Source organism: Schistocerca serialis, chromosome 6 (assembly GCF_023864345.2).
Source record: "Schistocerca serialis cubense isolate TAMUIC-IGC-003099 chromosome 6, iqSchSeri2.2, whole genome shotgun sequence".
Taxonomy (NCBI): Eukaryota; Metazoa; Arthropoda; class Insecta; order Orthoptera; family Acrididae; genus Schistocerca; species Schistocerca serialis.
In genome coordinates this window covers 321,658,795-321,672,935 of record NC_064643.1, presented here as the reverse complement: position 1 = coordinate 321,672,935, position 14,141 = coordinate 321,658,795, and positions in this window count along the sequence as shown.

Genomic DNA, 14,141 nt, shown 5'->3' with positions numbered 1-14,141 from the left:
TAACTGTGCTCCGAAACACTTAGTTGTTCATGGCACTACATGAGAAGTACGTAATAGGAAAATTTTGAATCATCTATTCAGTATTGACATTGTAGTGTACTTTTCATCACATGGAGCATCTACTACGTGGTAACATCTGTCCAGTCATCATTCAAAAACCGCCACATTTGGCAAGAGAGGCCAAATAATAATCTTTAACCGAAATAATCATTAGTTGACGACATTTGAATCCTCCAGTCAAACGAACGCATTTTATGACCACGCGCGTGGGTGTTCTACGTTCCCGTCTAAGAAGAACTATGATTGAGAACGATTATTGTTTTTCACTCTCTAGTTTCTAGGCTTATAAATCTACGCACCATTATGTGACTGACGTTAAAATTCAAACGTCGTAGAGACGTAAATTATTGCTCCTTTCCTTTTATGGAAGCTATCGTTCCCGAAGTACCTAATATATCACGAGAAACATTAAATTTCTCGTAGATGAGAGATGGAAATTTGCCGTTGCATATTACAATTTACTATTTAATTACAACCAAATGGGCCTTCTTCATAGGATTTGTGGATATATAAACGTTCCCGAGAAAGTAATGTAAAAGCATAGGTCTCAACTTCCGTAAGGAATAAGATTCATACATGGATGCCTTTATCGATGTATCTGAAAGACAAAGATTGATTATGGGGGTCTCATATTTGCGTGAGTTTCCGCGGCCAGAGTCCGTTAGTTAACGTAAATCTTATCTGTGTATGGTTGCCGCATCCTGTTGCATCCAGTGATAGTTATTTTGCATTTTGACGTGGCGCTACACCCAGAAAAATTTTATTGCATAAAGATTACCAAAGAATGACCTAAAGTCATTCTTAAGAATAACGTCAGGTACAGTTCTCGCACGTGTATGTTGAATAAGTAAAGAAAGAAGTGAATGAACAGGAATGTAGATCAGTGGCAAAGAGACGCCGTAGCCCTCCAAGACAGATAAAAAGGATGTCTCTAGAGAGGGCAGAACACTTAGTAATGACTCTGGGTTACGTACAAGAAAAGCAATTGAGGGAGGTAATGAACACAAGTGAAAAGAAGATCATATCCACTCTCTGATATCGGGATTAGGGAAAGCGAGATACAAGTAGGTGTCTCAATTAGAATTGTGACCTTTTGCGGTGCCTGGAGTAAGGAAGAATATCGGTGCAGGCAAAGAAACATTAAAGCAATGGGCTTCACCGTAGTCAGTAATCAATAAAAAGCATATTGTAATGAAGCACATCGAGTACAATGCTGTAGAGGGAAACCAGGAGAAAACAAGACGTAAGAAAATGTAAGTACTTTATAACACGGCTGAATAAGTGACTGTGCGAACGCCTTGCTATGAGAAGGGCCTGTCAAATGGAAAATACACTGCAGAAAAAAAGGAATTAAAGTGGCTCTGATAGAAGCAGTGAGGAAAATGTTAGCAGATAAGGAATAGAATAGAACACGTGAAAAAGGCAGCTAAGGATATTGCATGTTGTACTTATAAAAAAATTAACAGACTATAAAAGGAGAAATGTTGACAGCGTTACATCAGTCGCAAGATATATTAATTTACAGTCGGAAAATAAAAGAACACTTGCAAACTTGTTTCGACTATGATATTCAGATAAATATTCAATCCGTCGGGATGGCTGACGCGCGTTATCAAGTCGCTTCCTGCTTTGTTGAGGCGCGCCGGTCTTGGATGGAATCCGCCAGACGATTAACGACGGGAACCCATGTGCTGGCCACACTTAACGCGCATCTCAGGCGGTTTACCACATGTGAGTAGCTGAATACCGGGCTTGTAACCACAAACCGCGTGTTACACTATTAACAAATATATCGATAATGTTCACACACTTTTCACATGCAGTGACGCTAGGCACAGTGGGAATAGAGGAAAGTCAGTGCTTAACGTTCCCTCGACAAAGGTATCATAAAAGACGGAGTGTAAACTCAGATTATGGAAAGATGAGTAAGGAAATCGGCCGCACCCTTTCAAAGGAACCATCCTTGAATTTGCCTTAAGAGTTTTAGGGAAATCACGGAAAACGTAAGTCCGGGTGGCCAGGCGGATATTTCAACCGTCGTTCTCGCGAATCAGAGTCCAGTTTGGTAACCACTGCGTCATTTCGTTCAGTGCAGACAGCTGACGTACACAAATTCCGCTGATGGAGGGACATGGGTGACGACAGGAATGCCATCCGGCCACCCACTATCACAAATATTGGCTAATATAATCATCAACATGCCGACCTCGTGAAAATACTGGTTGAAGACCGAGAAGAAAACGAGAACGTGTGGTCGCGTGGTTCCAGACTGTAGCGCCTAGAACCGCTCGGCCACCTCGGCCGGCATTTTTTTGTTTCGTTTTTTATCTTAAGTGGCTAGACCAAGGAGAATTTTTTAGAACCCAAATTTTATTTAATGGTTTAAAATATTCGTCACATAGTCTTTTTATTAAGATTCGTTCTTGTAAAGCGTGTCATAAATGATAAAATAACGTAAAACCGCATTTAGTGCATAGGTCCTGTTAGTTTCGGATAGTACCACAGAGGGCAATAGTATCAACTAAACTACTATTCTCCACAAGGTATCTCTTCGTAACATGATTTGGTTATGGTAAACAGTTTCAAAGCACGTGCTTCGTCTCCTTGTCAATTCGATTATTTTTTATAGGAAGTAAAACGTTAGGTGCTTGAAAACGGCAGACAGACATATTTATACGAATACAAAGTATTTCCAGTCGTGCGTACCGAGTGCGGTAGCGCAGTGGTAAGCGCACCGGACCCGCATTCGTGAGGACGACGATTGAAACATACGTCCGAGCAATCTGTGTGATTTCCCTAAACCGCTTAAGGAAAATGCCGGGATGGTTCCTTAGAAGGGCACAGCCGAGTTCCTTTTCGACCTTCTCTAATTTGAGGTTGCGCTCCGTCTCTAATGATCTTTTTGTCGACTGTACGTCAGATACTGATCTCTTCTTCCTCCTTCGGCTCCCCCTCGTAGTCGTGCAAAAAACCAGTTGATAGTTAGGTAATCGATGTAATTTCGTTAAAATGATCGTGTTGCGACATCGACGAAAAGAAAGGCCAGCTGTACGATGCTGACAATATCGGTTATTAAACACAATATTAAATAACGCAAGCCGAAGCTCTAAACGCTTGTTTCATCTAAACGACATTTTTCAAATTAGTGGGAGCTGCAGCTCATGTAATATACATGAAAATTCATTATATCTTTTTGTAAATTGTGAGTCGGTTTTCTTTCTGCTGTAGTACGTACGATGTTTGTGACATATTTTACTTTCTATGTTTGGTGCACGTTTTAATACCACGTTTTTGTTGTCGAAAATTGACTTTTAATTAACAGTGCCGCCATATTCGTCAAAGTACTTTTTTAAATATTCCTACTTACTACGTTAGACAATATTATCAGTTTAAAAGCAGGGTCCGAATGCCGAAATTTGGTCTAGGTTGAAATATGTAGCGTTCTCACACCATCCGCCCCGTACTCGGGGAAGGTATTTCTTCGAGGTCGTGTAGTCTCCTCTGAGTGCAAGATTTTTACTTAGAAAATGTGTAAAATGATCTTAAGAGTGATGTTTGCTACCGTCGTTAACGCCAGACATTTCCTCTATCTTTTGTAAAAAGCACCAGTTACTAGCATTAACTGATGTAACTTGTGCCTTGTCAGCCACAGAAACGTTATCAGAGCCAGTTTTTATTTTGGCCTCCCTCTAGGTGTAGTTTGTACATGTTTCGTTCTGTCTTTCTCTCTTGTGAATACCGGCAGGAATTACCGTGCCAGATACGGGAACATTTATCAAATTGCCGCCATTTGTCTTGTACTTACGCACTTTGGGAACACACCGGTGGCGCAAATTCGCCACTGAATCAAATCCCAGCGGGGAACCGGCAGCGGGCGCAGCTGTGCCTTCTCCACAGGCAGCGGACCACACCCCGTAGCTTCACAAACACGCACATAGCACTCACCCTCACAGTGACCTAAAAGGCTTACACTTAGGTACGAAAGAACGGATTACTATGGGCAACGCAGTGGAAACACATTTTCGCGTCTTGTTTTTTCCTTACCTGCAAAACTCAGGTGTAATTTGTTATCCCATTCTGCTACAATGCGACCGGAGGTGTCCTTAGCTGTCAGTACGCCTTGATCATCGTCGTTTTGTGTTCTCTGCTGTCATGCTGAATACAGACACCAGCTATGGCAAATTACTGAAACTGTTTTAGTTTTATCATTAACTACAACAGTTACCACCGGGGAAGCTGGAGATACTTCATCCAACGTCACGATGTGAAATCCTCGTCTTATAAATCTAAAAATGGATAATAAACATTAATCAACACGTCAACGTGCGTGAAAGTAAGACAGTTTACGTCTAGAAAAAACCTCGAGAAATTTGTTCAGGAATGGATGGCCGTTTCTCGATGTCTAATGGTCTCAATAGTTAGTCGACCGACCACGTTGTCACTAACACAATCGTTTGTAGTCATGACCTTACAACCCATCTATGAACTAAGTTCTCGACTTGTTTGCCCCGAAAAACTGAACAGTCATGTTTTCAACATTATCAACAAAAGCTATGGGACTGGAGGAATCTTGTGCATATCATGTAAATTAAAACTAGGATGAAATACCTCCAGTACAAGCTATCGAAAATGTTTAACTTTTATCACACAGGACGTTTTCTCGTGCGAGAAAGACCAAACGGCAGTTTACGGTCCTCACTGTAATTTTTCCATTCTTGCGGATGAAATGAAACATTCTCATTTCCTCTACTAACCAAATCTGAAAATTATAAAGCCACAATTGTCTGCAGTGGTAAAATAATAATAGTACCGATACTGTTTCTCATTCCTCAAAAAGTGGAACAGCTGTTGTGTGAGGTGTTACGTAATATCCATTGGATCTCTGTTCAGAACAAGGGGTTGATTAGGTTGTCTAGGCAGCTGAAGAGTCTACATTATGTTAGCTACACGTGTACGTTGTTCTGTCTATTTCCTACCACATTTGCCTCGTGATGACTGGGTGTTGTGTGCTGCCCTTAGCTTAGTTAGGTTTAAGTAGTTCTAAGTTATAGGGGACTGATGACCATAGATGTTAAGTCCCATAGTGCTCAGAGCCATTTGAACCTACCACATTTACCATAGCGAGTGTAAGAGTTAGCCTATGGATTAATGAAGTTCGGAGAAATCCTTAACAGCAGGTGTATTATACCAAATGCTCCTCACTGGCTTCAGTAACTGCCATAACAAGCATAAATTTTAGTAGAAGTTAATTAACTTCGGTGAATATTCAGGAGCCAAGAGGATTAAATAACTTACGATCGACTTTTTTTTAAACTGCAGTTCCTTTCGAGAATTTTTTAAACTAAAAGTTAAAACGTCGTTCAGTTGTTACTCTAAGAATTTCACAAAATTTAAACTATAAGCGTGCTCCGATCTGGCCATAAGGCGCTTTTTCATGTAATACGAAGTAACTTGCCGAACACGTCATCAGCGCGACAAAGGCTTCGTGACTGAACAACTGTTGATGCGCCGGTCTTGAAGGCGATCGACATATACCGAAACTAAATTTTGGTGTAAAATATTGTCGTCCGTAACTCAAATAAATATAAAAACGTTCCTCGGATCGATGTCAACTTTATTGCGAAGTGTCACCACTACTCGTTGCCTTACAATCCACATTGCTCAATCGTCAGATAGTTCATACCGGCTGTGGAATCGAAATTAGGGAAGAAGTAAAGATTGCTGGAAGTAAATTAAGGTCCGACAATTCATCTTATGTATCAGCGGCTTGGGAACAATTTGGTCGATATCACTGAACTATATTTCAACGGTTCATTTCATTGTGGCCATTGCAGCACAATGAATTCTACTGCAAACGTTATTAGTCACACGGCTTCAGTATTACGAGAACCTTGTGAATAAGGAAACCAGTCATCATCTCATTAAGAGTAATCCGATAATTTTCCTGGATACATCACAGAGATCTCTTTTACTGTCGTCGCTTCCACAATCTTTCGTTTGTGATCGTTTCACTGTTAGTGAGCCTTCACTTATAAACGTTTACAGATAGCGATCTTGGCAATTCGTCACATTGTGGCACAGTTTCTGATTTTAGGAAGCGCGTTTTGCATGGTCCTATTTATAAGCAAATCTGATTCTATAATCTATTGGTACGATATATGTCGGAACAGCTGGAAGGACCGAGCGAGGTGACACAGTGATTAGCACTCTGGACTCACATTCGGGAGAGCAACCGTTCAATACCATGTCCGGCCATCCTGATTTAGATTCCTCGTGATTTCCCTAAATCACTTCAGGCAAATGGTTCCTTTGAAAGGGCTCAGTCTGCTTTCCGCAGTGCTGCGGCGAGGACGTCCTGTTTACGTCCCGTCCGCACGGTAACGATTGTCCGTAGTTGCTTACTATTTCGTCTCCGCTAGTTTTAGAGTCCATCACTACCGACGTAATATGGCGCATTCATACAGACAAACCACCATCAAGATCAGGTTTCAACCCGAACCTGCAAGTCCGCGAGCTTTTGAAGTGGAGCATTTTCTACGTGACGACGTTAAAATTGATCCGCAGGACATTATTGGTATCCGTCTCTCTGTCACGAGCAGTGCTGTCTACTTCAAGTTAGTAAGTGACGAGGTATGCAACAGAATCGTGCGCGCACATGCGAACGATCTTAAATTCAAACATTCTGATGGTCATATTTCTGCAGACTCTATCGATCACGCGGGACTTGCCCTCCGTACAATACGAGTCTTCGAACTCCCGTTCGAAGTACCACAGGACGTAGTCACAGCGGCTTTCCAGACTTACGGCAAAGTGGTCAGCCACATGGCCGGAAAATTGACCACATTTACAACGTATCCGGTTCTTAACGGGGTACCACAGATCAAAATTGAACTGACAAAACATGTACCATCCTATACTTTCATCCTCGGCTGTAGGGTGATCATTATGTATGACGGACAGCCACGCACTTGCTGCGGTTGTGGCCAAGCAGGGCACGTCATGTCGGATTATCTCCGACGACTGCTTGTTCAATACCGACAGGTGAATCTATGACTTCTTCTACGGTGACGACCCTTCTTATCCCGGTGTTGCACGGGCGGCCACCCTTTCCGATGCCGACCACATTCGTCCGATAGCCGCCCCAGATAGCGCGGCCAAGCAGGATTCTGCAGTACAGGATCCAGCCACTACAACGGCGCCCCCTCCTGAGGACAATCACCGACCGACCTTGCCAGAAAGCACGAATGACGGGATGAACATTGATCCACGGGTTGTGCAGACCGCGGCTTCTCTTGCAGGCACCGGAGCAGCTGAAATCACAATCTCGCAGTATCCCACATTCGGATACTGAAATACACGTCCATAAACAGCGATCCCCGCGGAAACACAAGAGACGGCGGCGTGCTCCATTGGAGTGCTTGCAGCGAATGTCTGACACGGACTATGGACAATCCGACGACGGTACCGGCGGTACAGAATCAGCAGTAACATCGCATCCAACAGATCTCCATGGTGATGGCTTCAGTCACTCCGATCCCACAGAACAGCAGGATCACATGCAGACAGCCGTTGCTGATTACCAGCCAGTAGCGCCGAAGGTATCTGCGCCGAGTGCCGCAGCAGCCACCAACAGCCACCAACAGCCGATGGTATATCATTGTGACTGAGCGGACGACGGTTAGGAAAACTCCTAACCCATCGAGTCGGACGACACACAGGGGAATTCACCCCACCAGTATTGATCCTTTTCCACCATCAGTGCGATGAGGCAGCCTGACGTCACGTCCACACACCCATTACAAGTGTGTTGTAGGCCAACGCGGGTGCTATGGTTAGACTTCAAACTTATAGTCTTGCGACTATAGACATCAACACTATAGAGACGCGAGCTAAGTTATCCTTGTTTCAGGATATGTTGAATTCTGCTTCCATTGATATCGCTCTTCTTCAAGAGGCGTACGTCAACGACTTCCCAGGAATGTACGGTTATGGCGCATATCTCTCTCCAGCTTCCCCCACAGGCAACGGCGTCGCTGTACATCTTCGGGAAGTGATAGTAGCGGACGTTATCCTCTTTCTGCTCGGGGGAAGAGGAATGCCACTCACAGTACTGGGTGTCTGAATTATCAATATCTACGTACCTTCCGGGATGGACAAACGTCGCGAACGTTCACAAATCTTTGCGCTCTTCCAAGGCCGCCACGACCATCTGGTGTTTCGAGGTGACTGCAATTGCGTACTGGCACCCAGAGACCAACTCCCGTTCTACGTGCCTCGTACTCGAAACGCTGATCCGAGACCTGCAGATGGTGGACACTTGGGAACATCTTCACAGCCACCGACCGGGATTCGCACACTTCACTCTTCCAGTATCATCGACCGGACATATGTCTCACAGGATGCAGCTTTCTCGGGCCAATCAGCTTACGGCGCAACAAGTATGGAAAAGCCACTGCCCGTGGAAATTAAACGTCGCTCACCTGTCGTACCCGCCAAGCCGTTGAGGATACCTAGCATTCGCGTGAAAATCGCCTCCGTGTATGTGGCAAAACGACCTGCTGGTGGTTGCACTGCGCCAATCCGGCACTGAGGCGAACGTTGTTAACTACGGTCGCAACCACGGCGCTTGGCGTAGTCATACACTCGATTTTTACTTCAGGGTAATGCGACACTGCGATGCTATGGCGCCCTCTCCGGAATAACAAACGGCAGTTCACCGTGCTGAGGCTCAGAGAGGGTGGTCATCCTCTCGAGGACGCCCGTCGATGTTCCACGTATTTCGTGAACGTAAACGACGCCAAAGAGCGCTGATACGCTTCATTGACAGGGAGGTCGGTCGTCGCCTCACCACGCAACAAGACATAAGCACAGCGTTCTACGATCATTATTCCCAGATCTATTGAGCTCAGGCTCCTGATTCGACAGTACTGGAGGACGTCTCTCAGATGATTTACGTCACTATCACCATGGCAATGGAAGCGGCTTCGATGGATGAAATTACGGAAGAAGAAGTGATCGACGCCATTAGAAAAGAAGCCGTAAACAAGTCTCCAGCTGCTGATGGCCCCCCATTAGAATTTCACAGGACTTTTCAATATGTATTAAACACCCGATGGACGGACATCTGTTGTGAACTAGTATCCCCAAATGTGACGCTCCCTGCGGTCCTCGTAGAAAGGATAATTATCCCTATTCACAAACCGTCCGGTGGCGCACGGAAGCAGGACTTCCACCCGCTGACGCTACTGAATTGCGACTTTAAGATCTTTTCTCGACTGTTGACGGCGCGGATACACCATACGTTACAACACGTCATCTCACCTGATCAAACGTCATTAGGAGGCGACAATAACATTCAAACAGTACTCAGTGATTATCGTGACTTGATATCACCGGCGAGGGCATGTCGTCCGAAGGGTGCGCTGGCGGCAATCGATTTTTAGTTAAGCTTTCGATAGCGTGAACCACTTCAATTTAGAAGCGGTCCTCCAACATATGCGATATCCATAGGCATTTGTCACTGTCGTGATGCGACTACTCCGTGGCGCGACATCCAAGGTGATCGCCTACGGCAGACCTACGCAGCCCCTCACCTTTTCTCGATCGATACGCCAAGGACACTGTCCACTTTACTTTACGCTATGGAACCAATCTTATGCGGCCTGCGCCAACGAATAACGGGATGATGATACGAGGTCACTCTTTCCGATGTAAGGCATACGCTGACGACCTGGTAATTGTCATGCACAACGGCGACGACATTTCAGCGAACTGAATTGCACAGCCACATGTAGCATGGCCACTGGTAGTCGTATCATCGTGGCAAACTCAGTGACAATGAATATCTGGGTCGGAATGCCTGAGCTCGTGGTCTCGCGGTCGCGTTATCGCTTTCCGAGCACGGGGTCCCGGGTTCGATTCCCACCTGGGCCAGGGACTTTCTCTGCCTTGAGATGACTGGGTGTTTGTGTTGTCCTCATCATTTCATCATCATTCTTGAAAGTGGCCAGTTTGGATTGAGCAGAGGTTGAGAATTTGTACAGGTGCTGATAACCACACACTTGAGCGCCCCACAAACCAAACATCATCATCATCGGACCCTGAGGAACGCGTCACCCCCTTACACCTCACTTTGAAATGCCTCAGCATTGATTTCACAGACGATACACGATGAACCGCGGCTTACAACATTTGATGGCTTTTACGAAATGTTCGGACTGGGATAGCCAACAACCGCGTACGAGCACTGGACATCGCCCAACGGACCCATTCCACCCAGACACTATCTATACCGGTGATGTTAGCTCGCCGTATACTGGCGGCGTTTATGTCCTTCGTGAGTTCAGGTATGCTTTTTAAGATCAAACATGAGACTCTCACCTTTTCCCCGGATCGCAGAGGGCTTGGCCTTTATCACGTTCATGACAGAGCGGTTTGTGAGCACGTTAGTCAAACTATGGCACCACTGTCGGGAAAGTCTGACGAGTGTGTTATTGGAAAGACTAGCGCCACCCTCCCTCTCGCCACCTGTGCCGATGCACCAAGTCCCCTCCTCACTCCTCTACATCAGTGTCTTTTACCTTGAACTCAGTTACGTTCGACTTGTCTTACCAGCGACTCGACTGGTGACGGCAGGAACGGTTTATCGTGTCCAGCAGCATGGACGACCCGATAACATCGTGGAGAGGAAGCATCCGAACGTTAACTGCCGAGTAGTGTGGAAGACAATGCACCACGAAACACTGGACACTGACGTCACGGGGATGTGGTATATCATTGTCAACGGTAAGCAGATGACTAAATCAAGGCTACATGCGATCCATATTGTTGACTCACCTATGTGAACGAACTGTGTTGTTCAAGACAACGATGAACACAGTCTCAGCTGTGGCAAGTCTCCGGCAGTGTGGCACTTCATGAAGCATATGTCAGAATACTTCCTTTGAGTGACGGAGAATCATATCGAACTAAAGACTATATTATTCCCGGATGATAAGTATTACCCACGTACCGAAACTAATGCAGTGACGTGGCTTAATGAACATACAGTGCATTATTTGTTTCAAGACGGCAGTAAGGACACTTTAGACTTGTGGAACTATTTGCAGGAACGACATTGCAAGATCCTCCGTAACACAAAGTATCGACCATATCCAGAATGAGATATTCACTCTGCAGCGGAGTGTGCGCTAATATGAAACTTCCTGGCAGGTTAAAAAGCTGTGGGGACGGGGCGTGAGTCGTACTTGAGTAACTCAGATGGTAGAGCACTTGCCCGCGAAAGGCAAAGGTCCTGAGTTCGAGTCTCGGTCCGGGACACAGTCTTAATCAGCCAGGAAGTTTCATATCGATAATATTTTTCCAATTATTTGTGGAATACGACGCTCAACGCAGCTCGAAGATCACGGTTAAGACAAGCTAAAATTACAAGACGCTGACAGGGCACTACGCGGTACAAAGTGGGCTCTGCCTTGGTAATTGCGAGAAGTCATACCTGGATGTTAAGACGATGGAGTGTTTCGGCGTCACCCCCTTTCCTCCTATCGTCCCCAGTGCGAAAAGGTTCTTCGCGGTTTCCGTTTCTCAGCGGGTGCAAGATATAGTAGCGAATAACGGTAGTACGGATTCCAGCCTTAGGTTTTGTTAATGGTTTCCTTATCGTCACACTTTGCTCTCTTTCTTTTTGCACTTTGCTGCAACTATGAGTATGTTTTCAGTTATGTGCGTCACCTGTTCGACGCAACGAGTGTCCTTATTTGTTTCAGTTACTTACAGCTTAAAAAACATTAATTTTATACTATTGGCCGTTAAAATTGCTACCACGAAGATAACGTGCTACAGACGCGAAATGCAGCTGACAGGAAGAAGGTGCTGTGATATGCAAATGATTAGCTTTTCAGAGCATTCACACAAGGTTGGCGCCGGTGGTGACACCTAAAACGTGCTGACATGAGGAAAGTTTCCAACCGATTGCTCATACACAAACACCAGTTGACCGGCGTTGCCTATGAAACGTTGTTGTGATGCCTCGTGTAAGGAGAAGAAATGCATACCAAATCGTTTCCGACGTTGATAAAGGTCGGATTGCAGCCTGTCGCGATTGCGGTTTATCGTATCGCGACATTGCTGCTCGCCTTGGTCGAGATCCAATGACTGTTAGCAGATATGGAATCGGTGGGTTCAGGGGGGTCATACGGAACGCCGTGCTGAATCCTAACGGCCTCGTATCACTAGCAGTCGAGATGATAGGCATCTTATCCGCATGGCTGTAACGGATCGTGCAGCCACGTCTCGATCCCTGAGTCAGCATATGAGGCCGTTTGTAAGACAAGAACCATCTGCGCGAACTGTTCGCAGCAGCATGGACTATCAGCTCGGAGACCATGGCTACAGTTATGACGCTGTATCACAGACAGGAGCGCATGAGATGGTGTAATCAACGAGGAACCTGGGTGCACGTATGGCAAAACGTCATTTTTTCGGATGAATCCAGGTTCTGTTTACGGCATCATGATCGCATCCGTGTTTGGCGACATCGCGGTGAACGCACATTGGAAGCGTGTATTCATCGTAGCCATACTGGCGTACCACCCGTCGTGATGGTATGGGGTGCCATTGGTTACACGTCTCGGTCACCTCTTGTTCGTATTGACAGCACTTTGAACAGTGGACTATACATTTCAAATGTGTCACGACCCGTGGCTCTACCCTTCATTCGATCCCTGCCGAACCCTACATTTCAGTGGGATAATGCACGACCGCATGTTGCAGGTCCTGTACGGGCCTTTCTGGATACAGAAAATGATCGACTGCTGACTTGGCCAGCGCATTCTCCAGATCTCTCACTAACAGAACACGTCTGGTCAATGGTGGTCGAGCAACTGGCTCGTTACAATACGCCAGTCACTACTCTTGTTGAACTGTGATATCGTGTTGAAGCTGCATGGGCAGCTGTACCTGTACGCGCCATCCAAGCTCTGCTTGACTCAATGCCCAGGTGTATCAAGGCCGTTATTGCGGCCGGAGGTGGTTATTCTGGATACTGATTTTTCAGTGTCTAAGCACCCAAATTGTGTGAAAATGTAATCACATGTCAGTTCTAGTATAATACATTTGTCCAATGAATACTCGTTTACCATCTGCATTTCTTCTTGGTGTAGCAATTTTAATGGCCTGTAGTGTAAAAACCAAGTAACTAACTACAAACAAATGTAAATAAACATTCAAACTAATAAAACCATTGCAGCCCTTGTACCATGGGAAGGAGGAGACATTGTCGCCAAGACTCGGGTTGCGACCTCTGCCCGCCTTGCCTCCACCACCCCATAACCTGATTCATTTCCCATCAAAAAAGAAAAAATAACATAAAAATGGGCGCGGCAGACTTCTTTCCCTAAACGATGAGACTTATGACCTCGCTGTTTGGTCCCTTTCCACGAAACAGTCAGCCAACAGCTGTAGGAAATATTGCAGTCACTGCAATTACTTCTACTTTAAGCTTAATCAAGATTTTTGTCTGTTCGATGATCTTCCATTACACTGTGTACAAAGAGAACAATTACAAATATAAAAAAAAAGTTTTGCATCAACTCGGTTCCGAGAGATCCGGAACCTGTACAGAAAACTGGAGTAGAGATCAAATCAGCAACATTCTGCTCTTTTTATTGCTCATGAAAGCCACACATTACATGTCGTGCCTCTATAAAGCGAGAGGTAGTGGTCCAGACTAATGTACACACCTTTACCTCTAATTCCCAGTAGCACGTCCTCTTGCGTTGATGCATGCCTGCATTCGTCGCGGCATACTATCCACAAGTTCATCAAGGCGCTGTTAGTCGAGATTGTCCTACTCCTCAACAGCAATTCGGCGTAGATCCCTCAGAGTGGTAGGTGCTCACATCGTCCATAAACATCCTTTTTCAATCCATCCCAGGCATTTTCGATATGGTTCATGTCAGGAGAACATGCTGGAGACTCTAGTGGAGCGACGTCATTATCCTGAAAGAAGTCATTCGAAAGATGTGCGTGATGGAGGCGTGAATTGTCATCCAAGAAGACGAATGCCTCGCCAATATGCTGCC